This window comes from Solanum lycopersicum, chromosome 6 (genome assembly GCF_036512215.1).
Source record: "Solanum lycopersicum chromosome 6, SLM_r2.1".
In the NCBI taxonomy this organism is placed as follows: Eukaryota; Viridiplantae; Streptophyta; class Magnoliopsida; order Solanales; family Solanaceae; genus Solanum; species Solanum lycopersicum.
Genome location: NC_090805.1, coordinates 9123712 through 9151318, shown reverse-complemented (window position 1 = coordinate 9151318; position 27607 = coordinate 9123712).

Here is a 27607-nt window from a genome sequence, read left to right as displayed (position 1 = left end):
GACACCGTCCGACTATGTGAGCAAGTCCAAAGGCGATGATGGAATGCCACGCCTTACGTCGTTCGACCGTTTGTGCTGCCGAAAGGCGATGATGGCATGCCATGCCCGATGTCGTTCGATCGTGTGAGCTTCTAAAATGCGATGATGGCATGCCACGACCTACGTCGTTCTACCGTGTGTGTTTTCCAAAGGCAATAATGGCATGCCATGCCCGGCGTCGTTCAACCGTGTGTGTTTTTTAAAGGCGGTGATGGCATGTCATGCTCGACGTCGTTTGACCGTGTGTGCAGTCCAAACGCGGTGACTGCATGCCACGCCCGATGTCATTTGACCGTGTTTGCTGTCCAAGCGCTATAATGGCAGGCCACGCCCGACGTCGCTCGACCGTGTGTGCTGCCCATAGGTGATGATGGCATGCTACACCCGACGTCGTTCGTCCGTGTGTGCTATCAAAAGGCGGTGATGTGATGCCACTCCCGACGTCGTTCGACCATGTGTGCTGCCCAAAGGCAATGATGTCATGCCACGCCCATAGTCGTTTAACCCCGTTTTCCGTGAAAAGGTGATGATTGCATGCCAAGCTCGGCGCCGTCTGACTGTGTGAGCTAGTCCAAAGGCGATGATGGCATGTCACGCCCGACGTCGTTCGACCGTTTGTGCTTCCAAAAGACGATGATGGCATGCCACGCCCGACGTCGTTCGACTGTGTCTGCTGCCAAAAGGCGATGATGGCATGCCACCACCCACGTCATTCGACCGTGTGTGCTGTCCAAATGCGATGATGGCATGCCACGCCTGACGTCGTTTGACTGTGTGTGCTGTCCCAAGGCGGTGATGTCATGTCATACTCGACGCCGTTCGACCGTGTGTGTTGTCCAACGGTGGTAATGTTATGATTAGCTCGACGTTGCCGACCATGTGTGCTGTCCAAGGGTGGTGATGTCATGCCACGCCCGACGTTGCCGACCATGTGTTCTATCCAAGGGTGGTGATGTCATGCCACGCATGACATCGTCCGACTGTGTGTGCAGCCCAAGGGTAGTGTAATCATGCGACGCACAACGTAGCTCGACCGTCTGTGCTGCCCAAAATGCGATAATGGCATGCCATGCCCGACGTTGTCCGACAGTGTGTGCTGTCCTAAGGCGGTGATGGCATGCCACGCCTAATGTTGTTCGACCGTGTTTCCTGTCCAAGGGCGATGATGGCATACTATGCCCGACGCCGTCCGACTGTGTCAGCTAGTCAAAAGGCGATGATGGCATGCCTCGCGCGACGTTGTTTGACCGTGTGTGCTGTCCAAGGGACATGATGGCATACCACGCCCGACGTTATTCACCGTGTATGTTGTCCAAAGGCGGTGATGTCATGCCACGCCGGACGTTGTTCGATCATTTTTGTCGTCCAAGGGTTATGATGGCATGCCACACCTGATGTCGGTCGACCGTGTGTGCTACCCAAAGGCGATGATAGCATGCCACACTCGACGTCGTTCAACCGTGTGTGTTGTCCAAAGGCGATGATGGCAAGCCACACCTGATGTCGTTTGACCGTGTGTGCTGTCCAATGACTGTGATATCATGCCACGCTCGTTGTCGTCCGACCGTGTGTGCTGTCCAAGGGCTATGATGGCATGCAACGCCCAACATCGTTCGGCCGTGTGTATTGTCCTAGGGCCATGATGGCATGCCACGCCCGACATCGTTTGATCGTGTATGTTGTCCAAAGGCGCTGATGGCTTGCAACGCTCGAATTTGTTCAATCGTGTTTGTTATCCAAGTGCTATGATGGAATGCCACGCCCAATGTCGTTCGACCGTGTGTGCTACCCAAAGGCTATGATGGCATACCGCACCCGACATCGTTCGATCGTGTGAGCTGTCCTAGGCGGTGATGTGCTGCCACTCTCGACGTCGTTCGACCGTGTATGCTGCCCTAAGGCGATGATGGCATGCCACGCCCAAAGTTGTTCGATCGTGTTTGCCGTCCAAGGGCGATGATGGCATCCCACGCCCGACGCCGTCCGACTATGTGAGCTAGTACAAAGGCGATGATTGAATGCCATGCTCGATGTCGTTCGACTGTCTGTGCTTCCCTAAGGTGATGATGGCATGCCACGCCCGACGTCGGTCGACCTTGTTTGCCATTTAAGGGCGATGATGGCATGCCACACCCGACACCATCTGACTGTGTGAGCTAGTCCAACGGCGATGATGGCATGCCACGCCGGATGTAATTCGACCGTTTGTGCTGCCCAAAGGTGATAATGGCATGCCACGTCCGACGTCGTTCGACCGTGTGTGTTGCCCAAAGGCGATGATGGCATACCACACCTGACGTCGTTCGATCGTGTTTACTGTCCAAAGGCGATGATGGCATGCCACACCCGACGTCGTCCGACTCTGTGTGCTTTCCAATGGTAGTGATGTCATGCCACGCCAGACGTTGCCAACCGTGTGTGATGTCCAAGGGCGGTGATGTCATGCCATGCCTGACGTCGTCCGACAGTGCGTGCAGTCCAAGGGCGGTGATGTGATGCCATGCTCGAAATCGCTCGACCGTGTGTGCTGCCCAAAGGCGATGATGGCATGCCACGCCCGAAGTCGTTCGACCGTGTTTGCTGTCCAAGGGCAATGATGGCATGCCACGCCCGAAGGCGTCTGACTATGTGAACTAGTCCAAAGGCGATGATGGCATGCCACGCCCGACGTCGTTCGACCGTGTGTGCTTCCCTAAGGCGATGATGGCATGCCACCCCCGACGTCGTTCGACCGTGTGTGCTATCCAACGGTGGTGATGTTATGATTAGCCTGACGTTGCCGACCGTGTGTGCTGTCCAAGGGTGGTGATGTCATGCCACGCCCGATGCTTCTGACCATGTGTGCTATCCAAGGGTGGTGATGTCATGCCATGCTAGACGTCATCCAACTGTGTGTGCAGTCCAAGGGTAGTGATATCATGCGACGCACGACGTCGTTCGACCGTTTGTGCTGCCCAAAATGCGATAATGGCATGCCATGCCCGACGTCGTCCGATCGTGTGTGTTTTCCTAAGGCGGTGATGGCATGCCACGCCCAATGTCGTTCAAACGTGTTTCCCGTCCAAGGGCGATGATTGCATGCTATTCCCGACGCCGTCCGACAATGTCAGCTAGTCCAATGGCGATGATGGCATGCCTCGCATGACGTCGTTTGACCGTGTTTGCCGTCCAAGGTTTATGATGGCATGCAACGCCTAGCGTCGTTCGACCATGTGTTCTGCCCAAAGGCAATGATGGCATGCCACGCCCAACGCCGTTCGACTGTGTGAGCTAGTCCAAAGGCAATGATGGCATGCCACGGTGGACGTCGTTCGACCGTTTGTGCTAACAAAAGGCATTGATGGCATGCCACGCCCGACGTTGTTCGACTGTTTGTGCTGCCCAAAGGCGATGATGGCATGACACCCCCGACGTCGTTCGACCGTGTGTGCTGTCCAAAGGCAATGATGGCATGCCACCCCCGACGTTGTTTGACCGTGTGTGCTATACAAAGGCGGTGATGTCATGTCATACTCGACGTCATCTGACCGTGTGTGCTATCAAACGGTGGTGATGTTATGATTAGCCCGACGTTGCCGACCGTGTGTGCTGTCCAAGGGTGGTGTTGTCATGCCACGCCCAACGTTGCCGACCGTGTGTGCTATCCAAGGGTGGTGATGTCATGCCATGCCCGACGTCGTCCGACTGTGTGTGAAGTCCAAGGGTAGTGATATCATGCAACGCACGACGTCGTTCGACCGTCTGTGCTACCCAAAATGCGATAATGGCATGCAATGCTCGACGTTATTCGACTGTGTGCTGTCCAAGGGCGATAAAGTCGTGCCACGCCCAACGTCGTCTTACCGTGCATGCAGTCTAAGGGCGGTGATGTCAGGCCACTCCCGACATCGTTCAACCGTGTGTGCTGCCCAATGGCGATGATGTCATGCCACGCTCGACGTTATTCGACTGTGTGCGCTGCCCTAAGGCGATGATGACATGCCACGCCCGACGTTGTTCGACCGTGTGTGTTGTCCAAATGTTGTGTTATCATGCCACGCTCGACGTTGTCGACCGTGTGTGTTGTCCAAGGGCGGTGATGTCATGCCACGCCTGATGTCGTTCGATTGTGTTTACCGTCCAAGGGCTATGATAGCATGCCACGCCTGATGTCGTTCGACCGTGTGTGCTACACAAGGATGATGATGGCATGCCCTGCCAGACGTCGTTCGATCGTGTGTGTTGTCCAAAGGCAGTGATGTCATGTCCTGCCCGACATGTCTAACCGTGCATGCTGCCCAAGTGCGGTGATGTCATGTCACACCTAACGTCGTCCGATCGTGTGTGTTTTCGAAGGACGTTGATGTCATGCCACACCTAACGTTGCCAACCGTGTGTGCAGTCCAAGGGCGGTGATGTCATGTCATGCCTGACGTCGTTCGATCGTGTTTGCTGCCCAAGCGCGATGATGGCATGCCACACCCGATGTCGTTCGACTGTGTGTGCTGTCCAAAGGCAATGATGGCATGTCACCCTAGACGTCGTTCGACCGTGTGTGCTGTCAAAAGGCGGTGATGTCATGTAGTGCCCGATGTCGTTCGACCGTGTGTGCTGCCAAAGCGCGATGATGGCATGCCACACCCGATGTCGTTCGACTGTGTGTGTTGTCCAAAGGCAGTGATGGCATGTAACGCTAGACGTTGTTCGACCGTGTGTGCTGTCCAAAGGCGATGATGTCATGCCACGCTCGATGTCATTCGACCGTGTGTGCTTCCCAAAGGCGATGATAGCATGCCACGCCGGACGTCGTTCGACCGTTTGTGCTGTCCAAAGGCGGTGATGTCATGCCACGCCCGACGTAGTTCGACCGTCCGTGTAGTCCAAGGGCGGTGATGGCATGCTTCCCCGACGTTGGTCGACCGTTTGTGCTACCCAAAGGCGATGGTGGCATGCCACGCCCGACGTCGTTCGACCGTGTGTGCTGCCCAAAGGCGATGATGGCATGCCACGCCCAACGTTGTTCGATTGCGTTTTCCGTCCAAGAGCGATGATGGCATGCCACGCCTGACACCGTCCGACTGTGTGAGCTAGTCCAACGGCGATGATGGCATGCCACGTCGGACAACGTTCGACCATTTTTTCTGCCCAAAGGCGATGATGGCATGCCACTCCTGACGTCGTTCGACCCTGTGTGCTGCCCAAAGGCGATGATGGCGTGCCACATCCGACGCCATTCGACCGTGTATGCTGTCCAAAGGCGATGATGGCATGCCACACCCGACGTCGTTTGACCGTGTGTGCTGTCCAAAGGCGGTGATGTCATGACACCTTCGACGTCGTCTGACCGTGTATGTTGTCCAACGACGGTGATGTCATGCCATACCCGACGTTGCCGACTGCGTGTGCTGTCCAAGGGCGGTGATGTCATTTCACGCTTGACTTTGCCGACTGTGTGTGCTATTCAAGGGCGGTGATGTCATGCCAGCTTAACAACGTCCGACCGTGCATGCAGTCCAAGGGCGGTGATGTCATGCCACGTCGGACGTTATTTGACCATGTGTGCTGTCCAAGGGCGGTGATGTCATGCCACACCCTACGTCGTCCGACCGTGCGTGCAATCCAAGGGCGGTGATGGCATGCCCCGCCTGACGTTGTTCGACCGTTTGTGCTGCCCAAAGGCGATGATAGCATGCCACGCCCGACGTTGTTCGACCATGTGTGCTGCCCAAAGGCGATGATGGCATTCCACGCCCTATGTCATTCGACCGTGTATGTTGTCCAAAGGCGGTGATGGCATGCCACACTCGACTTTGTTCGATTGTGTTTGTCGTCCAAGTAATATGATGGCATGCCACGCCCGATGTAGTTCGACCGTGTGTGCTACCCAAAGGTGATGATGGCATACCACACTCGATGTTGTTCGACCGTGTGTGCTGTCCATAGGCGGTTATGTGATGCCACACTCGACGTTGTTCGACCGTGTGTGCTGCCCAAAGGCGATGATGGCATGCCACGCCCGACGTGGTTTGATCGTGTTTGTCGTCCAAGGGCGATTATGGCATGCCACGCCCGATGCTGTCTTACTATGTGAGCTAGTCCAAAGGCGATGATGGAATGCCACATCCGATGTCGTTCGACCGTCTGTACTGCCCAAAGGTGGTGATGGCATGCCACGCCCAACGTCGTTCGTCCTTATTTGCCGTCCAAGGGCGTTGATGGCATGCCACACCCGACGTCGTCTGACTGTGTGAGCTAGTCCAACGGCGATGATGGCATGCCACGCCGGATGTCATTCGACCGTTTGTGTTGCCCAAAGGCGATGATGGCATGCCACGCCCGACGTTGTTCGACCGTGTGTGCTATCCAAAGGCGGTGATGTCATGACACGCTTGATGTTGCCGCTCGCGTGTTTTATCCAAGGGCGGTGATGTCATACCACGCACGATGTCGTTTGACCGTCGGTGCTGCCCAAAAGGCGATAATGGCATGCCATGCCGGACGTCGTCCGATCGTGTGTGTTGTCCTAAGGCGGTGATGGCATGCCACGCCTGACTTCGTTCAACTATGTTTCCCATCCAAGGGCGATGAAGGCATGCTACGCACGACGCCGTCCGACTGTATCAGCTAGTCCAAAGGCGATGATAGCATGCTTTGCATGACGTTTTTTGACCGTGTTTGTCGTCCAAGGGCTATGATGGCATGCATCATCCGACATCTTTCGACCGTGTGTTGTTCAAGGGCCGTGATAGCATGCCACGCTTGACGTCGTCCGACCATGTGTGCTGCCCAAAGGCGATGATGGCATGCCACGCCCGACGTTATTCGACCGTGTGTGCTGTCGTAAGGCCGTGATGGCATGCCGTGCCAGACATTGTTCGACCGTGTTTCCTGTCCAAGGGCGACGATGGCATGCTACGCGCGATGCCGTCCGACTGTGTCAGCTAGTCCAAAGGCGATTATGGCAAGCCTGGCACGACGTCGTTTGACCGTGTTTGTCGTCCAAGGGCTATGATGGCATGCAACGCCCGACGTCATTCGATAGTGTGTGCTGTCCAAGGGCAATGATGGAATGCCACGCCCGACGTCGTTCGACCATGTATGTTGTCCAAAGGCGGTGATGGCATGCCACGCTCGACGTTGTTCGATCGTGTTTGTCGTCCAAGGGCTATGATGGCATGCAACGCTCGACGTTGTTCGACCATGTTTGCCGTCCAAGGGCGATGATGGCATGCCAGCCCGATGCCGTCCGACTATGTGTGCTTGTCCAAAGGCGATGATAGAATGCCACGCCCGACGTTGTTCGACCGTCTGTGCTACCCAAAGGTGACGATGGCATTCCACACCCGACGCTGTCCGACTGTGTCAGCTAGTCCAAAGATGATGATGGAATGCCACGCCTGACGTCGTTTGACCGTGTTTGACATCCAAGGGCGATGATGGCATGCCAAGCCCGAGTTTGTGAGCTAGTCCAACGTCGATGATGGCATGCCACGTCAAAAGTCGTTCGACCGTTTGGGCTATCAAACGGAGATGATGGCATGCCACTGCCAATGTCGTTCAACCGTGTGTGATTCCCAAAGGCAATGATGGCATGCAACGCCCGACGTCGTTCGACATTGTGTGCTGTCCAAAGAAGATGATGACATGCCACACCCAACGTCATTTAACTGTGTGTGCTGTCCAATGGCCGTGATGTCGTTCCACGCTCGACGTCGTCCGACCGTGTGTTTTGTCCAATGGGGGTGATGACATGCCATGCCGGACGTTGCCGACCGTGTGTGCTGTCCAAGAGCGGTGATGTCATGCCATGCCCGACGTCGTCCGACCGTGCATGTAGTCCAAGGGCGGTGATGTCATGCCACGCTCAATGTAGTTCGACCGTGTGCTGCCCAATGCAGGTCATGTCCTGCCATGCCTGACGTCGTCCGACTGTGTGCTATCTATTGGCGGTGATGTCATGCCACGCCCAAACTTGCCGACCGTGTTTGATGTCCAAGGGCGGTGATGTCATGCCACGCCAACGTTGCAAACCGTGTGTGTTGTCAAAGGGAGGTGATGTCATGTCACGCCCGACGTCGTCCGACCGTGTGTGCTTTCCAAGGGCTGTGATTTAATTCCACGCCTGATGTCGTCCTATCATGTGTGCTGTCCAAGGGTGGTGATGGCATGCCACGCCCGACGTCGCCCAACTGTGTGTGCTGCTTAAGGGAGGTGATGCCATGCCATGCCTGACGTCTTCTGACCGTGTGTGTAGCCCAAGGGTGGTGATGTCATGCTATGCCTGACGTCGTCCAACCGTGTGTGCTTTCAAAGGGTGGTGACGGCATACCACGCACAACGTTATCGATCGTGTGTGATGTCAAGGGCGGTGATGTCAATCCACGCCCGATGTCATTCGACTATGGGTGTAGTCTAAGGGAGGTGATGTCATGCCACACCCGACGTCTTCCGACCATGTGTGCTGCCCAAGGGCGGTGATGTCGTGCCACGCCTGACGTCGTCTGACCATGTGTGCTGTCCAAGGGCGGTGATGGCATACCACGCACGACGTTGCTGACTGTGTGTTCTCTCCAAGGGCGGTAATGTCATGCCATGCCCGACGTTGTCGACCGTGTGTGCTGTCCAAGGGCGGTGATGTCATGCCATGCCCGATGTTCCCGACTGTGTGTGTTGTCCAAGCGCGGTGACGTCATGCCACGCTCGACGTTGTCCGACCGTGCGTGCAGTCCAAGGGCTTTTATGTCATACCATGCCGGACGTCGTCTGACAGTGTGTGCTTTCCAAGGGCGGTGATGACATGCCACGCTTGACGTAGTTCGACCGTGTGTGCTGCCCAAAGGCGATGATGGAAAGCCACGCCCGATGTCGTTTGACCGAGTGTGCTGTCCAAAGGCGGTGATGGCATTTCACGCCTGACGTCGTTCGACCGTATGTGCTGTCCAAAGGTGGTGATGTCATGCCACTCCTGACGTCGTTTGATCGTGGGTGCTTCCCAAAGGCGATGATGGCATGACACGCCTAACGTCTTTCGACTGTGTGTGCAGTCCAAGGGCAGTGATGTCATACTACACCTGACGTCGTCTAACTGTTTGTGCTGTCCAAGGGCGGTGATGTCATTCCACGCTTGACGTCGTCCGACCTTGTGTGTTGTCCAAGGGCGGTGATGGCATTCCATGCCCGGCCTCGTCTGACCGTGTGTGCTGTCCAAGGGCGGTGATGTCATGCCACACTCGAAGTCTTTCGACCATGTGTAATGCCCAAGGGTAGTGATGTCATGCCACGCCCGACATCTTCCGACCATGTGTGCAGTCCAAGGGCGGTGATTGCATACTACGCACGACGTTGCCGACCGTGTGTGCTGTCCAAGGGCGATGATGTGATGCCACGCCCGATGTTGCCGATCGTGTGTGCCGTCCAAGTGCGCTGATGACATGCCACGCCCGACGTCGTTCGACCATGTGTGTAGTCCAAGGGTTGTGATGTCAAGCCACGCCCGACAATGTTCGACCGTGTGTGCTTCCCAAAGGCGATGATGGCAAGCCACGCCCGACATCGTCTGACAGTGTCTGTTGCCCAACGGCGATGATGGCATCCCACGCTTGACGTCGTTCAATCGTGTGTGCTTTCCAAAGGGGGTGATGTCAGCCACGCCCAACGTCATTCGACCATGCATGCCGTCCAAGGGAGGTGAAGTCATGCCACGCGCGACGTCGTTCGAGTGTGTGTGTAGTCTAAGGGCGGTGAAGTCATGCCACGTCCGGTGTCGTCCGACCGTGCATGCAGTCTTAGGGCGGTGTTGTAATTCCATGACCGACGTCGTCCGACTGTGTGTGTTGTCCAAGAGTAGTGATGTCATGCCACGCTCGACGTCTTCCGACCGTGTGTGCTGTCCAAGGGCAGTGATGGCATACCACGCCCAACGTGACCGACCGTGTGTGCTATCCAAGGGCGGTGATGTCATGCCACGCCCGATGTCGTTCTACTGTGTGCGCTTTCCAAGGGCGGTGAAGTCATGCCACACCCGAGGTCGCCTGACCGTCCATGCAGTCGTAGGGCAGTGAAGTCATGCCACGCCCGAGGTCGCCCGACCGTGCGTGCAGTCCTAGGGAGGTGATGTCATACAACGCCCGACATCGTCCAACCGTGCGTGCCATCCAAGGGCGGTGATGTCATGCCACGCCTGACGTTGTTCGATCGTGTATGCTGTCCAAGGGCAGTGATGGCATACCACGCCTAACGTGACCGACCGTGTGTGCTGTCCAAGGGCGGTGATGTCATGCCACGCCCGACGTGATTCGACCGTGTGCGTTGTCCAAAGGCGGTGAAGTCATGCCACGCCCGAGGTCGCCTGACCGTGCATGCAGTCCTAGGGCAGTGAAGTCATGCCACGCCCGACGTCGTTCGACCGTGTGTTCTGTCCAAAGGCGGTGATATCATGCGACGCTTGATGTCGTTCGATCGTGCGTGCTGTCCAAGGGCGGTGATGTCATGCCACGCCCGACATCGTCCGATCGTGCGTGTAGTCCAAGGGCGGTGATGGCATGGAACACCCGATGTCGTTCGACCGTGTGTTCTATCCAAGGGCAGTGTTGTCATGCCACGCCCGACGTCGTCTGATCGTACGTCTTCTCCAAGGGCGGTGATGTCATACAAACCCGATGTTGTTCATCCGTGTGTTCTGTCCAAGGGTGGTGATGTCATACCACACCTGACGTCATTCGACCGTGTGTGCTGCCCAAAGGCGATGATTGCATGCCACGCCTGATATCATTCGACCGTGTGTGCTGTCCAAGAGCGGTGATGTCATGCCACGACCGACGTCATCCGACCGTGCGTACAGTCCTAAGGAAGTGATGTCATGCAACGCTCGACGTCGTTCGAACGTTTGTGCTGCCCAAATGCGATGATGGCATGCCATGCCTGAAGTCGTACGACCGTGTGGGCTGTCCAAAGGCGATGATGACATGCCTCGCCCGACGTCTTCTGACCATGTAAGATGCCCAAGGGCAGTAATGTCATGCAACGCCCGACGTCGTCTGACCGTGCGTGCAGTCCAAGGGCGGTGATATCATGCCATGCACGACGTCGTTCGACCGTCTGTGCTACCCAAAAGGCGATAATGGCATTCCATACACGACGTCGTCCGACCGTGTGTGCTGTCCTAAGGCCGTGATGGCATGCCACACCCGACGTCTTCCGACTATTTGTGATGCCCAAGGGCAGTGATGTCATGCCACACTCGACGTCGTTCGACCGTGTTTCCTGTCCAAGGGCGATGATGGAATGCTACGCGCGACACAGTCCTACTGTATCAGCTAGATCAAAGGTGATGATAGCATGCCTCGCACGACGTCGTTTAACCGTGTTAGCCGTCCAAGGGCTATGATGGCATGTTACGCCCGACATTGTTCGACCGTGTGTGCTATCCAAGGGCCATGATAGCATGCCACGCTCCACGTTCGACCGTGTATGTTGTTTAAAGTTGATGATGGCATGCAACGCCGAACGTTGTTCAATCGTATGTGCTGCCCAAAGGCGATGATGGCATGCCACGCCCGACAACGTTCGACCGTGTTTGCCGTCCAAGGGTGATGATGGCATGCCACGCCAGACGCCATCCCACTATGTGAGCTAGTCCAAAGGGGATGATGGAATGCCACGCACGTTGTTGTTCGACCGTCTGTGCTGCCCAAAGGTGATGATGGCATGCCACGCCTGACGCCGTCCGACTTTGTCAGCTAGTCCAAAGGCGATGATGGCATGCCACGCCCGACGTCGTCTGACTGTGTGAGCTAGTCCAATGGAGATGATGGCATGCCACGCCGGACGTCATTCGATCGTTTGTGATGCCCAGAGGCGATGATGACCTGCCATGCTTGACGTCGCTCAACCGTGTGTGCTGCCTAAAGGCGATGATGGATGGCATGCCACGCCTGACGCCGTCCGACTGTGTGAGCTAGTCCAAAGGCGATGATGGCATGCCACGGTGGACGTCGTTCGACCGTTTGTGCTGCCCAAAGGCGATGATGGCATGCCACGCCCGGCTTCGTTCGACCTTGTGTGCTGCCCAAAGGCGATGATGGCATGCCACCCCCGACGTCGTTCGACCGTGTGTGCTATCCAATGGTGGTGATGTTATGATTAGCCCGACGTTGCCGACCGTGTGTGCTGTCCAAGGGTGGTGATGTCATGCCACGCCTGACGTTTCCGACCGTGTGTGCTATCCAAGGGTGGTGATGTCATGCCATGCCCGACGTCGTCCGACTATGTTTGCAGTCCAAGGGTAGTGATATCATGCGACGCACTACGTCGTTCGACCGTCTGTGCTGCCCAAAATGCGATAATGGCATGCCATGCCCGACGTCGTCCGATCGTGTGTGCTGTCCTAAGGCGATGATGGCATGCCACGCCCAATGTCGTTTGAACGTGTTTCCCGTCCAAGGGCGATGATGGCATGCTATGCCCGATGCCGTTCGACTGTGTCAGCTAGTCCAAAGGCGATGATGGCATGCCTCGCACGACGTTGTTTGACCGTGTTTGTCGTCCAAGGGCTATGATGGCATGCAACGCCTGACGTCGTTCGACCATGTGTGCTGCCCAAAGGCAATGATGGCATGCCACGCCCATCATCGTTCAACCCTATTTTCCGTCAAAAAGAGATGATGGCATGCCACAGCCGACGCCGTCCGACTGTGTGAGCTAGTCCAAAGGCAATGATGGCATGCCACAGTGGATGTTGTTCGACCGTTTGTGCTGCCCAAAGGCGATGATGGCATGCCACGCCTGGCGTTGTTCGACCGTGTGTGCTGCCTAAAGGCAATGATGGCATGCCACCCCCGACGTCGTTCGACCGTGTGTGCTGTCCAAAGGCGATGATGGCATGCCACCCCCAACGTTGTTTAACCATGTGTTCTATCCAATGGCGGTGATGTCATGTCATATTCGACGTCATCTGACCGTGTGTGCTATCCAACGGCGGTGATGTTATGATTAGCCCGACATTGCCGACCGTGTGTGCTGTCCAAGGGTGGTGATGTCATGCCACGGCCGACGTTGCTGAACGTGTGTGCTATCCAAGGGTGGTGATGTCATGCCATGCACGACGTCGTCCTACTGTCTGTGCTGCCTAAAATGCGATAATGGCATGCAATGCCCGACGATGTCCGACTGTGTGTGTTGTCCTAAGGTGGTGATGGCATGCCACGCCCGATGTCGTTCGACCGTGTTTCCCGTCCAAGGGCGATGATGGCATGCTACGCCCGACGCTGTCTGACTGTGACAGCTAGTCCAAAGGCGATGATGGCATGCCTTGCATGACGTCATTTGACCGTGTTTGCCGTCCAAGGGCTATGATGGCATGCAACGTTCGACCTCGTTCGACCGTGTGTGCTGTCCAAGGGCCATGATGGCATGTCACACCCGACATCGTTCGACCGTGCATGTTGTCTAAAGGCAGTGATGTCATGCAACGCCCGATGTTGTTCGATCGTGTTTGTCGTCCACGGACTATGATGGCATGCCACGCCCAATGTCATTCGACCGTGTGTGCTACCCAAAGGCGATGATGGAATGCCCCGCCTGACGTCGTTCGCCCGTCTGTGCTGCCCAAAGGTGATGATGGCATGCCATGCCCGACGTCGTTTGACCTTGTTTGTCGTCCAAGGGGGATGATGGCATGCCACACCCAACGCCGTCTGACTGTGTGAGCTTGTCCAACGGCGATGATGGCATGCCACGCTGGACATCATTCGATCGTTTCAGCTGCCTAAAGGCGATGATGGCATGCCATGCCCGACGTCGTTCGACCATGTGTGCTGCCCAAAGGCGATGATGGCATGCCACGCTTGACATCGTTTGACCGTGTGTGCTGTCCAAAGGCGATGATGGCATGCCACACCTGACGTCGTTTGACCGTGTGTGCTGTCCAATGGCGGTGATGTCATGCCACATTCGACGTCGTCTGACCATGTGTGCTGTCAAACAACGGTAATGTCATGCCACGCCCGACGTTGCCGACCGTGTGTAAAGTCCAAGGGCAGTGATGTCATGCCACACTCAACGTTGCCGACCCTTTGTGCTGTCCAAGGGCGGCAATGTCATTCCACGCCCGACGTCGTCTGACCGTGCGTGTAGTTAGAGGGCGGTGATTGCATGCCACCCCCCACGTTGTTCGACCGTTTGTGCTGCCCAAAGGCTATGATGGCATGCCATGCCCGACGTCGTTCGATCGTTTGTGCTGCCCAAAGGCGATGGTGGCATGCCATTCCCAACGTCAACCGTGTGTGCTACCCAAAGGCGATGATGGCATGCCACTCCTGACGTCGTTCGACCGTGTGTGGTGTCCAAAGGTGATGATGGCATGCCACACCCAACGTCGTTTAACCGTATGAGCTGTCCAATGGCGGTGATGTCATGCCACCTTCAATGTTGTCCGACCGTATGTGTTGTCCAACGGCGCTGATGTCATGCCATGCCCGATGTTGTTCGGTCGTTGGTGCTGCCCAAAGGCGATAGTGGCATGCAACGCCGACGTCTTTCGACCGTGTGTGCTGCCCAAAGACCATGATGGCATGCCACGCCCAACGTTGTTCGACCGCATTTTCCGTCCAAGGGCGATGATGGCATGCCACGCCCAACGTCGTTTGACCGTTTGTGATTTCCAAAGGCGATTATGGTATGCCACACCCGACGTCGTTTGACTATGTATGCTTTCCAATGGCGGTGATGTCATGCCACTCTCGACGTCATCTGACCGTGTGTGCTTTCCAATAGCAATGATGTCATGCCACGCCCGACGTTGCCGACCGTGTGTGCTGTCTAAGGGCGATTATGTCATGCCACGCTAGACTTTGTCGACCGTCTATGCTGTCCAACGGCGAGGATGTCATGCAACGCCCGACATTGCCGCCCATGCGTGCTGTCTAAGGACGGTGATGTCATGCCATGCCCGACGTTGCCGACCATGCATGCAGTCCAAGGGCGGTGATGTCATGCCACGCCCGATGTCGTTCGACCGTTCATGAAGTACAAGGGCGGTGATGTCATGCCACGCCCGACATCGTTCGACCATGTGTGTTGTTTAAGGGCGGTTATGGCATGCCACGCCTGACGTCGTTCGACCGTCTGTGCTTCCCAAAGGTGATGATGGCATGCCACGCCTGACGCCGTTTGTCTTTGTCAGCTAGTCCAAAGGCGATGATGGCATGCCTCGCACGACGTTGTTTGACCGTGTTTGTCGTCCAAGGGCTATGATGGCATGCAACGCCTGATGTCGTTCGACCATGTGTGCTGCCCAAAGGCAATGATGGCATGCCACGCCCATCATCGTTCAACCCTATTTTCCGTCAAAAAGAGATGATGGCATGCCACGCCAAATGTTGTTCGACCATGTTTGCCGTCCAAGGGGATGATGGCATGCAAAGCCCGACGTCGTCTGACTATGTGAGCTAGTCCAAGGGCGATGATGGAATGCCACGCCAGACGTCATTCGATCGTTTGTGATGCCCAAAGGCGATGATGGCATGCCACGCCCGACGTCGTTCGATCGTGTGTGCTGCCAAGAGGAGATGATGACATGCCACTCCCGACGTCGTTTGACCATGTGTGCTGTCCAAAGGCGGTGTTGCCATTCCACGCTTGACGTCGTCCGAACGTGTTTGATTTCCAATGGCGGTGATGTCATGCCACGCCCGACGTTGCCGACCATGTGTGATGTCTAAGGGCGGTGATGTCATGCCACGCCCGACGTTGCTGATCGTGTGTTCTATCCAAGGGCGGTGATGTCATGTCACGCCTGACGTCGTCTGACCGTGCGTGAAGTCCAAGGTCGGTGATATCATGCCATGCACGACGTCGTTCGACCGTCTGTGCTGTCCAAAAGGAAAAAATGGAATGCATTGCCTGAAGTCGTCCAATCGTGTGTGTTGTCCTAAGGCCGTGATGGCATGCCACGCCCGACGTTGTTCGATTGTGTTTCCTGTCCAAGGGCGATGATAGCATGCTACGCGCGATGCCGTCCAACTGTGTCAGCTAATCCAAAGGCGATTATGGCATGCCTCGCACGACGTCGTTTGTCCGTGTTTATCATCCAAGGGCTATGATGGCATGCAACGCCCGACGTGGTTTGACCGTGTGTGCTATCCAAGGGCCATGATGGCATGCCACACCCAACGTCGTTCGACCGTGTATGTTGTCCAAAGGCGGTGATGGCATGCCTCGCCCGACGTTGTTCAATCGTGTTTGTTGTCCAAGGACTCTGATGGCATGCCACGTCCGATGTCATTCGACCATGTGTGCTACCAAAAGGTGACGATTGCTTGCCACACCCGATGTCGTTCGACCGTGTGTGCTGTCCAAAGGCAGTGATGTCATGCCAAGACCGATGTCGTTCGACCATGTTTTCCGTCCAAGGGCGATGATGGCATGCCATGCCCGACACCGTCCGACTATGTGAGCAAGTCCAAAGGCGATGATGGAATGCCACGCCTTACGTCGTTCGACCGTTTGTGCTGCCGAAAGGCGATGATGGCATGCCATGCCCGATGTCGTTCGATCGTGTGAGCTTCTAAAATGCGATGATGGCATGCCACGACCTACGTCGTTCTACCGTGTGTGTTTTCCAAAGGCAATAATGGCATGCCATGCCCGGCGTCGTTCAACCGTGTGTGTTTTTTAAAGGCGGTGATGGCATGTCATGCTCGACGTCGTTTGACCGTGTGTGCAGTCCAAACGCGGTGACTGCATGCCACGCCCGATGTCATTTGACCGTGTTTGCTGTCCAAGCGCTATAATGGCAGGCCATGCCCGACGTCGCTCGACCGTGTGTGCTGCCCATAGGTGATGATGGCATGCTACACCCGACGTCATTCGTCCGTGTGTGCTATCAAAACGCGGTGATGTGATGCCACGCCCGACGTCGTTCGACCATGTGTACTGCCCAAAGGCAATGATGTCATGCCACGCCCATAGTCGTTTAACTTTGTTTTCCGTGAAAAGGTGATGATTGCATGCCAAGCTCGGCGCCGTCTGACTGTGTGAGCTAGTCCAAAGGCGATGATGGCATGTCACGCCCGACGTCGTTCGACCGTTTGTGCTTCCCAAAGACGATGATGGCATGCCACGCCCGACGTCGTTCGACTGTGTCTGCTGCCAAAAGGCGATGATGGTATGCCACCACCCACGTCATTCGACCGTGTGTGCTGTCCAAATGCGATGATGGCATGCCACGCCTGACGTCGTTTGACTGTGTGTGCTGTCCAAAGGCGGTGATGTCATGTCATACTCGACGCCGTTCGACCGTGTGTGTTGTCCAACGGTGGTAATGTTATGATTAGCTCGATGTTGCCGACCATGTGTGCTGTCCAAGGGTGGTGATGTCATGCCACGCCCGACGTTGCCGACCATGTGTTCTATCCAAGTGTGGTGATGTCATGCCACGCATGACATCGTCCGACTGTGTGTGCAGCCCAAGGGTAGTGTAATCATGCGACGCATAACGTAGCTCGACCGTCTGTGCTGCCCAAAATGCGATAATGGCATGCCATGCCCGACGTTGTCCGACAGTGTGTGCTGTCCTAAGGCGGTGATGGCATGCCACGCCTAATGTTGTTCGACCGTGTTTCCTGTCCAAGGGCGATGATGGCATACTATGCCCGACGCCGTCCGACTGTGTCTGCTAGTCAAAAGGCGATGATGGCATGCCTCGCGCGACGTTGTTTGACCGTGTGTGCTGTCCAAGGGACATGATGGCATACCACGCCCGACGTTATTCACCGTGTATGTTGTCCAAAGGCGGTGATGTCATGCCACGCCGGACGTTGTTCGATCATTTTTGTCGTCCAAGGGTTATGATGGCATGCCACACCTGATGTCGGTCGACCGTGTGTGCTACCCAAAGGCGATGATAGCATGCCACACTCGACGTCGTTCAACCGTGTGTGTTGTCCAAAGGCGATGATGGCAAGCCACACCTGATGTCGTTTGACCGTGTGTGCTGTCCAATGACTGTGATATCATGCCACGCTCGTTGTCGTCCGACCGTGTGTGCTGTCCAAGGGCTATGATGGCATGCAACGCCCAACATCGTTCGGCCGTGTGTATTGTCCTAGGGCCATGATGGCATGCCACGCCCGACATCGTTTGATCGTGTATGTTGTCCAAAGGCGCTGATGGCTTGCAACGCTCGAATTTGTTCAATCGTGTTTGTTATCCAAGTGCTATGATGGAATGCCACGCCCAATGTCGTTCGACCGTGTGTGCTACCCAAAGGCTATGATGGCATACCGCACCCGACATCGTTCGATCGTGTGTGCTGTCCTAGGCGGTGATGTGCTGCCACTCTCGACGTCGTTCGACCGTGTATGCTGCCCTAAGGCGATGATGGCATGCCACGCCCAAAGTTGTTCGATCGTGTTTGCCATCCAAGGGCGATGATGGCATCCCACGCCCGACGCCGTCCGACTATGTGAGCTAGTACAAAGGCGATGATTGAATGCCATGCTCGATGTCGTTCGACTGTCTGTGCTTCCCTAAGGTGATGATGGCATGCCACGCCCGACGTCGGTCGACCTTGTTTGCCATTTAAGGGCGATGATGGCATGCCACACCCGACACCATCTGACTGTGTGAGCTAGTCCAACGGCGATGATGGCATGCCACGCCGGATGTAATTCGACCGTTTGTGCTGCCCAAAGGTGATAATGGCATGCCACGTCCGACGTCGTTTGACCGTGTGTGCTGCCCAAAGGCGATGATGGCATACCACGCCTGACGTCGTTCGATCGTGTTTACTGTCCAAAGGCGATGATGGCATGCCACACCCGACGTCGTCCGACTCTGTGTGCTTTCCAATTGTAGTGATGTCATGCCACGCCCGACGTTGCCAACCGTGTGTGATCTCCAAGGGCGGTGATGTCATGCCATGCCTGACGTCGTCCGACAGTGCGTGCAGTCCAAGGGCGGTGATGTGATGCCATGCTCGAAATCGCTCGACCGTGTGTGCTGCCCAAAGGCGATGATGGCATGCCACGCCCGAAGTCGTTCGACCGTGTTTGCTGTCCAAGGGCAATGATGGCATGCCACGCCCGAAGGCGTCTGACTATGTGAACTAGTCCAAAGGCGATGATGGCATGCCACGGTGGACGTTGTTCGATCGTTTGTGCTGCCCAAAGGCGATGATGGCATGCCACGCCCGACGTCGTTCGACCGTGTGTGCTTCCCTAAGGCGATGATGGCATGCCACCCCCGACGTCGTTCGACCGTGTGTGCTATCCAACGGTGGTGATGTTATGATTAGCCTGACGTTGCCGACCGTGTGTGCTGTCCAAGGGTGGTGATGTCATGCCACGCCCGATGCTTCTGACCATGTGTGCTATCCAAGGGTGGTGATGTCATGCCATACTAGACGTCATCCAACTGTGTGTGCAGTCCAAGGGTAGTGATATCATGCGACGCACGACGTCGTTCGACCGTTTGTGCTGCCCAAAATGCGATAATGGCATGCCATGCCCGACGTCGTCCGATCGTGTGTGTTTTCCTAAGGCGGTGATGGCATGCCACGCCCAATGTCGTTCAAACGTGTTTCCCGTCCAAGGGCGATGATTGCATGCTATTCCCGACGCCGTCCGACAATGTCAGCTAGTCCAATGGCGATGATGGCATGCCTCGCATGACGTCGTTTGACCGTGTTTGCCGTCCAAGGTTTATGATGGCATGCAACGCCTAGCGTCGTTCGACCATGTGTTCTGCCCAAAGGCAATGATGGCATGCCACGCCCAACGCCGTCCGACTGTGTGAGCTAGTCCAAAGGCAATGATGGCATGCCACGGTGGACGTCGTTCGACCGTTTGTGCTAACCAAAGGCATTGATGGCATGCCACGCCCGACGTTGTTCGACTGTTTGTGCTGCCCAAAGGCGATGATGGCATGACACCCCCGACGTCGTTCGACCGTGTGTGCTGTCCAAAGGCAATGATGGCATGCCACCCCCGACGTTGTTTGACCGTGTGTGCTATACAAAGGCGGTGATGTCATGTCATACTCGACGTCATCTGACTGTGTGTGCTATTAAACGGTGGTGATGTTATGATTAGCCCGACGTTGCCGACCGTGTGTGCTGTCCAAGGGTGGTGTTGTCATGCCACGCCCAACGTTGCCGACCGTGTGTGCTATCCAAGAGTGGTGATGTCATGCCATGCCCGACGTCGTCCGACTGTGTGTGAAGTCCAAGGGTAGTGATATCATGCAACGCACGACGTCGTTCGACCGTCTGTGCTACCCAAAATGCGATAATGGCATGCAATGCTCGACGTCGTCCGACCGTGTGTGATGTCCTAAGGTGGTGATGGCATGCCACGCCCGATGTCGTTCGATCGTGTTTCCATTCCAAGGGCGATGATGGCATGCTACGCCAGACGATGTCCGACAGTGTCAGCTAGTGGAAAGGCGATGATGGCATGCCTTGCACGACGTCGTTTGACCATGTTTGCCGTCCAAGGGCTATGATGGCATGCAACACTCGACGTCGTTCGACCGTGTGTGCTATCCAAGGGCCATGATGGCATATCACACCTGACGTCGTTCGACCGTGCATGTTGTCCAAAGGCGGTAATGGAATGCAACGCCCGACGTTGTTCGATCGTGTTTGTCGTCCAAGGACTATGATGGCATGCCACGCCCAATGTCATTCGACCGTGTGTGCTACCCAAAGGCAATGATGGCATGCCACACTCGATGTCGTTCGACCATGTGTGTTGTCCAAAGGCAGTGATGTGATTCCACGCCTAAAGTCGTTCGACCGTGTGTGCTGCCCAAAGGCGATGATGGCATGCCAAGCCCGACGTCGTTCTACCGATTTGCCGTCTAAGGGCGTTAATGGCTTGCCACGCCCGACACCGTACGACTATGTGAGCTAGTCCAAAGGCAATGATGGAGTGCCACGCCTGACGTCGTTCGACCGTCTGTGCTGCCCAAAGGTGATGATGACATGCCATGCCCGACGTCGTTCGACCTTGTTTGGTGCCAAGGGGGATGATGGCATGCCACGCCCGACGTCGTCTGACTGTGTGAGGTTGTCTAACGACGATGATGGCATACCACGCCAGACATCGTTCGATCGTTTTTGCATCCTAAAGGCGATGATGGCATGCTATGCCCGACGTCGTTCGACCATGTGTGCTGCCCAAAGGCGATGCTGGCATGCCACGCTTGACATCATTTGACCGTGTGTGCTGTCCAAAGGCGATGATGGCATGCCACACCTGACGTCGTTTGACCGTGTGTGCTGTCCAATGGCGGTGATGTCATGCCACGTTCGACGTCCTCCGACTGTGTGTGCTGTCAAACGGCGGTGATGTCATGCCACGCCCGACGTTGCCGACCGTGTGGGCAGTCCAAGGGCAATGATGTCATGCCACACTCGACGTTGCCGACCCTTTGTGCTGTCAAGGGCGACAATGTCATTCAACGCTTGACGTCATCTGACCGTGCTTGTAGTCAGAGGGCGGTGATGGCATGCCACCCCCGACGTCATTCGACCATTTGTGCTGCCCAAAGGCGATGGTGCATGCCATGCCCGACGTCGTTCGACCGTGTGTGCTTCCCAAAGGCGATGATGGCATGCAACGCTCGAAGTAGTTCGATCGTGTGTGGTGTCCAAAGGCGATGATGGCATGCCACACCCAACGTCATTAGACCGTGTGAGCTGTCCAATGGCGGTGATGTCATGCCACCTTCAATGTCATCCGACCGTGTGTGTTTTCCAACGGTGCTGATGTCATGCCATGCCCGATGTTGTTTGGTCGTTGGTGCTGCCAAAGGCGATGGTGGCATGCCACGCCAACATCTTTCGACCGTGTGTGCTACCCAAAGACCATGATGGCATGACACGCCCAACGTTGATCGACCGCATTTTCCGTCCATGGGCGATGTTGGCATGCCATGCTCAACGCCGTCCGACCGTGTGTGCTTTCCAATGGCGGTGATGTCATGCCACGCCTGACGTTGCAAACCGTGTGTGCTATCCAAGGGAAGTGATGTCATGCCACGCCCCACGTCATCCGACCGTGCGTGCAGTCCAAGGGCAGTTATGTCATACCATGCTCGACGTCATTCGACCGTGTGTGTTGTTCAAGGTCGGTGATGTCATGCCACGCCCGAGGTCGTCTGAGCGTGTGTGTAGTCCAAGGGCGGTGATGGCATGCCAGCCCCGACGTCGTTCGACCGCATGTGCTGCCCAAATGCGATGATGGCATGTCACGCCCAACGTCGTTTGACCGTTTGTGATTTCCAAAGGCGATTATGGTATGCCACACCCGATGTCGTTTGACCATGTGTGCAGTCCAATGGCGGTGATGTCATGCCACGCGCGACGTCATCCGATCGTGTGTGCTGTCCAATAGCGATGATGTCATGCCACGCCCGATGTTGCCGACCGTGCGTGTTGTCCAAGGGCGATGATGTCATGCCACGCTCGACTTTGCCGACCCTGTGTGCTATCTAATAGCGATGATGTCATGCCACGCCCGACATTGCCGACCGTGTGTGTTGTCCAAGGACGGTGATGTCATGCCACGCCCGACATTGCCGACCATGCGTGCAGTCCAAGGGCAGTGATGTCATGCCACGCCCGACATCGTTCGACCGTTCATGCAGTACAAGGGCGGTGATGTCATGCCACGCCCGACGTCGTTCAACCATGTGTGCTGTTAAAGGGCGGTGATGGCATTCCACGCCTGACGTCGTTCAATCGTCAGTGCAGCCCAAAGGTGATGATGGCATGTCACGCCCGACGTCGTTCTACCATGTGTGCTGCCCAAAGGCAACGATGGCATGCCTCGCCCAACGTCGTTCAACTGTGTGTATTGTACAAAAGTTGTGATGCAATGTCATGCTCGACGTCGTTCGACCGTGTGTGTTGTCCAAACGCGATGATGGCATGCCACGCCCGACATCGTTCGACCATGATTGCCATCCAAGGGCTATAATTTCATGCCATGCTCGACGTCGTTCGACTGTTTGTGTTGCCCAAAGGCGATGATGTCATGCCACGCCCGACGTTGTTCGATCGTGTTTGTCATCCAAGGGCAATGATGGCATGCCACGCCTGATGTCGTTCGACCGTGTGTGCTGTCCAAGGGCCGTGACGTCATGCCACCCCCGACGTCGTCCGACCGTGCGTGTAGTCCAAGGGCGGTGATGGCATTCTACCCCGGACGTTGTTCGACCGTGTGGGCTGTCCAAAGGTGATGATGGCATGCCACGCCCGACGTCTTCCGACCATGTGTGATGCCCAAGGGAAGTGATGTCATGCCACGCCCGACGTCGTTCGATCATGTGTGCTGTCCAAAGGCGATGGTGGCATGCCACACCCAACGTCGTTTGACCGTGTGTGCTATCTAATGGTGGTGATATCAGCTCACGCTCCACGTCGTCCAACCGTGCGTGCAGTCCATGGGCGGTGATGTCATTCCACGCCTGACATCATTCGACCGTGTGTTCCGTCCAAGGGCGGTGAAGTTATGCCACGCCCGACGTTGTCACACCATGCGTGTAGTCCAAGGGCAGTGATGGCATGCCACCCCTGACGTCGTTCGGTCGTTTTTGCTGCCCAAAGGCGATGGTGGCATGCCACACCCGACGTGTTTCAACCGTGTGTGCTTCTCAAAGGCGATGATGGCATGCCACAGCGAACGTTGTTTGACCCCTTTTTCTATGCAAGGGCGATGATGGCATGCCACGCCCGATGCCGTCCGACCGTGTGTGCGGTCCAATGGCGGTGATGTCATGCCTTGCCCGACGTTGCCTACCGTGTGTGCTTTCCAAGGGCAGTGATGTCATGCCACGCCCGACGTTGTTGACCGTGTGTGCTATCCAAGGGCAGTGATGTCATGCCACGCCCCACGTCGTCTGACCGTGCGTGCAGTCCTAAAACGGTGATGTCAGGCCACGCTCGATGTCGTTCGATCGTGTGTGTTGTCCAAGGGAGGTTATGTCATGCCACTCCTGACATCGTCCGACCGTGCGTGTAGTCTAAGGGCGGTGATGGCATGCCACCCCCGACGTCGCTCGACCGTGTGTGCTGCCCAAAGGAAATGACGGCATGCCACGCCTGATGTCGTTTGACCGTCGATGCTTTCCAAATGGGATGATGGCATGCCAAACCCGACGTTGTTTGACCGTGTGTGCTATCAAATGGCGGTGATATCATGCCATGCTCGACATCGTCCGACCGTGTGTGCTGTCCAACGGCGATGATGTCATGCCACGCCTGACGTTGCTAACCGTGTGTGCTGTCCAAGGGCAGTGATGTCATTCCACGCCCGACGTTGCCGACCGTGTGTGCAATCCAAGGGCGGTGATGTCATGCCACGCCCGACCTCGTCCGATCGTGCGTGCAGTCCAAGGGCAGTGATGTCATGCCATGCCCAACGTCGTTCGACCGTGCGTTCCGTCCAAGGGCAGTGAAGTCATGCCACCCCTGACGTCGTTCGGTCGTTTGTGCTGCCCAAAGGCGATGGTGGCATGCCACACCCGACGTCTTTTGACCGTGTGTGTTTCCCAAAGGCGATGATGCATACCACGCCCAACGTTGTTCGATCACATTTTCCATCCAAGGGCGATGATGGCATGCCACGCCTGACGCCGTCCGACCGTGTCTGCTGTCCAACGGCGGTGATGTCATACCACGCCCAACGTTGCCGACCGTGTGTGCTCTCCAAGGGCAGTGATGTCATGCCACGCCCGACGTTGTTGACTGTGTGTGCTATCCAAGGGCAGTGATGTCATGCCACGCCCTACGTCGTCCGACCGTGCCTGCAGTCCGAGGGCGGTGATGTCAGGTCACGCTCGATGTCGTTCGATCGTGTGTGTTGTCCAAAAGAGGTGATGTCATGCCATGCCCGACATCGTCCGACCGTGCGTGTAGTCCAAGGGCGGTGATGGCATGGCACCCCCGACGTCGCTCGACCGTGTGTACTGCCCAAAGGCGATGACGGCATGCCACGCCTGACATCGTTTGACCGTCGGTGCTTTCCAAATTCGATGATGGCATGCCACATCTGACGTTGTTTGACCGTGTGTGCTGTCCAATGGCGGTGATGTCATGCCACGCTCGACGTCATCCGACCGTGTGTGCTGTCCAACGGCAATGATGTCATGCCACGCCTGACGTTGCCAACCGTGTGTACTATCCAAAGGCGGTGATGTCATGCCACGCCCAACCGTGCCGACCGTGTGTGCAATCCAAGGGCGGTGATGTCATGCCACGCCCGACGTCGTCCGATCGTGCGTGCAGTCCAAGGGCGGTGATGTCATGCCACGCCCGACGTTGTTCGACCGTGTGTTCCGTCCAAGGTGAAGTCATGCCACCCCTGACGTCGTTCGGTCGTTTGTGCTTCCCAAAGGCGATGATGGCATGCCACACCCGACGTCTTTCGACCGTGTGTGCTTTTTAAAGGCGATGATGCATGCCACGCCCAACGTTGTTCGACCGCGTTTTCTGTCCAAGGGAGATGATGGCATGCAACTGCTTTCCAAACGCGATGATGGCATGCCATACCCGACGTTGTTTGACTGTGCGTGCAGTCCAAGGGCGGTGATGTCATGCCACGCCCGACGTTGTTCGACCGTGTGTTCCGTCCAAGGTGAAGTCATGCCACCCCTGACGTCGTTCGGTCGTTTGTGCTGCCCAAAGGCGATGATGGCATGCCACACCCGACGTCTTTCGACCGTGTGTGCTTTTTAAAGGCGATGATGCATGCCACGCCCAACGTTGTTCGACCGCGTTTTCTGTCCAAGGGAGATGATGGCATGCAACGCCCGACGCCGTCCGACCGTGTGTGCTGTCCAACGGTGGTGATGTCATGCCACGCCCGACGTTGCCGACCGTGTGTGCTGTCCAAGGGCACTGATGTCATGCAACGCCCGACGTTGTTGACCGTGTGTGCTATCCAAGGGCAGTGATGTCATGCCACGCCCCACATCGTCCGACCATGTGTGCAGTCCTAGGGTGGTGATGTCAGGCCACGCTCGATGTCGATCGATCGTGTCTGCTGTCTAAGGGTAGTGATGTCATGCCACGCCCAACATTGTTAGACCGTGCGTGTAGTCCAAGAGCGGTGATGGCATGCCACCCCCGACGTCGCTCGACCGTGTGTGCTGCCCAAATGCGATGATGGCATGCCACGCCTGACGTCGTTTGACCGTCGATGCTTTCCAAATGCGATGATGGCATGCCATACCCGACGTTGTTTGACTGTGTGTGCTGTCCAATGGCGGTGATGTCATGTCACGCTCGATGTCGTCCGATCGTGTGTGTTGTCCAATGGTGATGATGTCATGCCACGCCTGACGTTGCGAACCACGTGTGCTGTCCAAGGGCGGTGATGTCATGCCACGCCCGACATTGCCAATCGTGTGTGCAATCCAAGGACGGTGATGTCATGCCACGCCCGACGTCGTTCCACCGTGTGTGCTTTCCAAGGGTGGTTATTTCATGCCACGCCCGATGTCGTTCGACCATGCGTGCAGTCCTTGGGAGGTGATGGCATGCTACGCCACGCGTCGTTCGACCGTTTGTGCTGCCCAAGGGCGATTATGGCATGCTACGCCCGACGTCGTCCGTACGTGCATGGTGTCCAAAGGCGATGATGGGATGCCATGCCCGATGTCGTTCGACCGTTTGTGCTGCCCATAGGTGATGATGGCATGCCACGCCCGACGTCGTTCGACCGCGTTTGCTGTCCAAGGGCTATAATGGCATGCCACGCCCGACATCATTCGACAGTGTGTGCTGCCCAAAGGCGATGATTGCATGCCACGCCTGACGTTGTTCTATCGTGTGTGCTGTCAAAAGGCGGTGATGTGATGCCACGCCCGACGTCATTCGACCGCGTTTTTCCGTCAAAGGGCGATAATGGCAAGCCACACCCGACGCCGTCCGACTGTGTGTGCTAGTCCAAAGGAGATGATGACATGCCACGCTGGACGTCGTTCGACCATTTGTGCTGCCCAAAGGCGATGATGGCATGCCACGCCCGACGTCGTTTGATTGTGTGTGCTTCCCAAATGCGATGATGGCATGCCAAGCCCGACGTCGTTTGACCTAGTGGGCTGTCCAAAGGAAAGGATGGCATTCCACGCCCGACGTCGTTTGACCATGTGTGCTGTCAAAATGCGGTGATGTCATGCCATGCTCAACGTGGTCCGACCGTCTATGCTTTCCAATGGCATCGATGTCATGCCACGCCCGACGTTGCCATCCGTGTGTGCTGTCCAAGGGCGATGATGTCATGCCACGCCCGATGTTTCTACTCGTGTGTGTTATCCAAGGGCGGTGTTGTCATGCCACACCCGACATCATCCGACTATGCGTGCAATCCAAGGGCAGTGATATCATGCCTTGCACGACGTCGTTCGTCCGTCTGTGCTGCCCAAAAGGCGATAATGGCATGCCATGCATGACCTCGTCCGATCATTTGTTCTATCCTAAGGCGGTGATGGCATGCCACGCCCGACTTCATTTGACCGTGTTTCTCATCCAAGGGCGATGATGACATGCTACGCGCGACGCCGTCTGACTGTATCAGCTAGT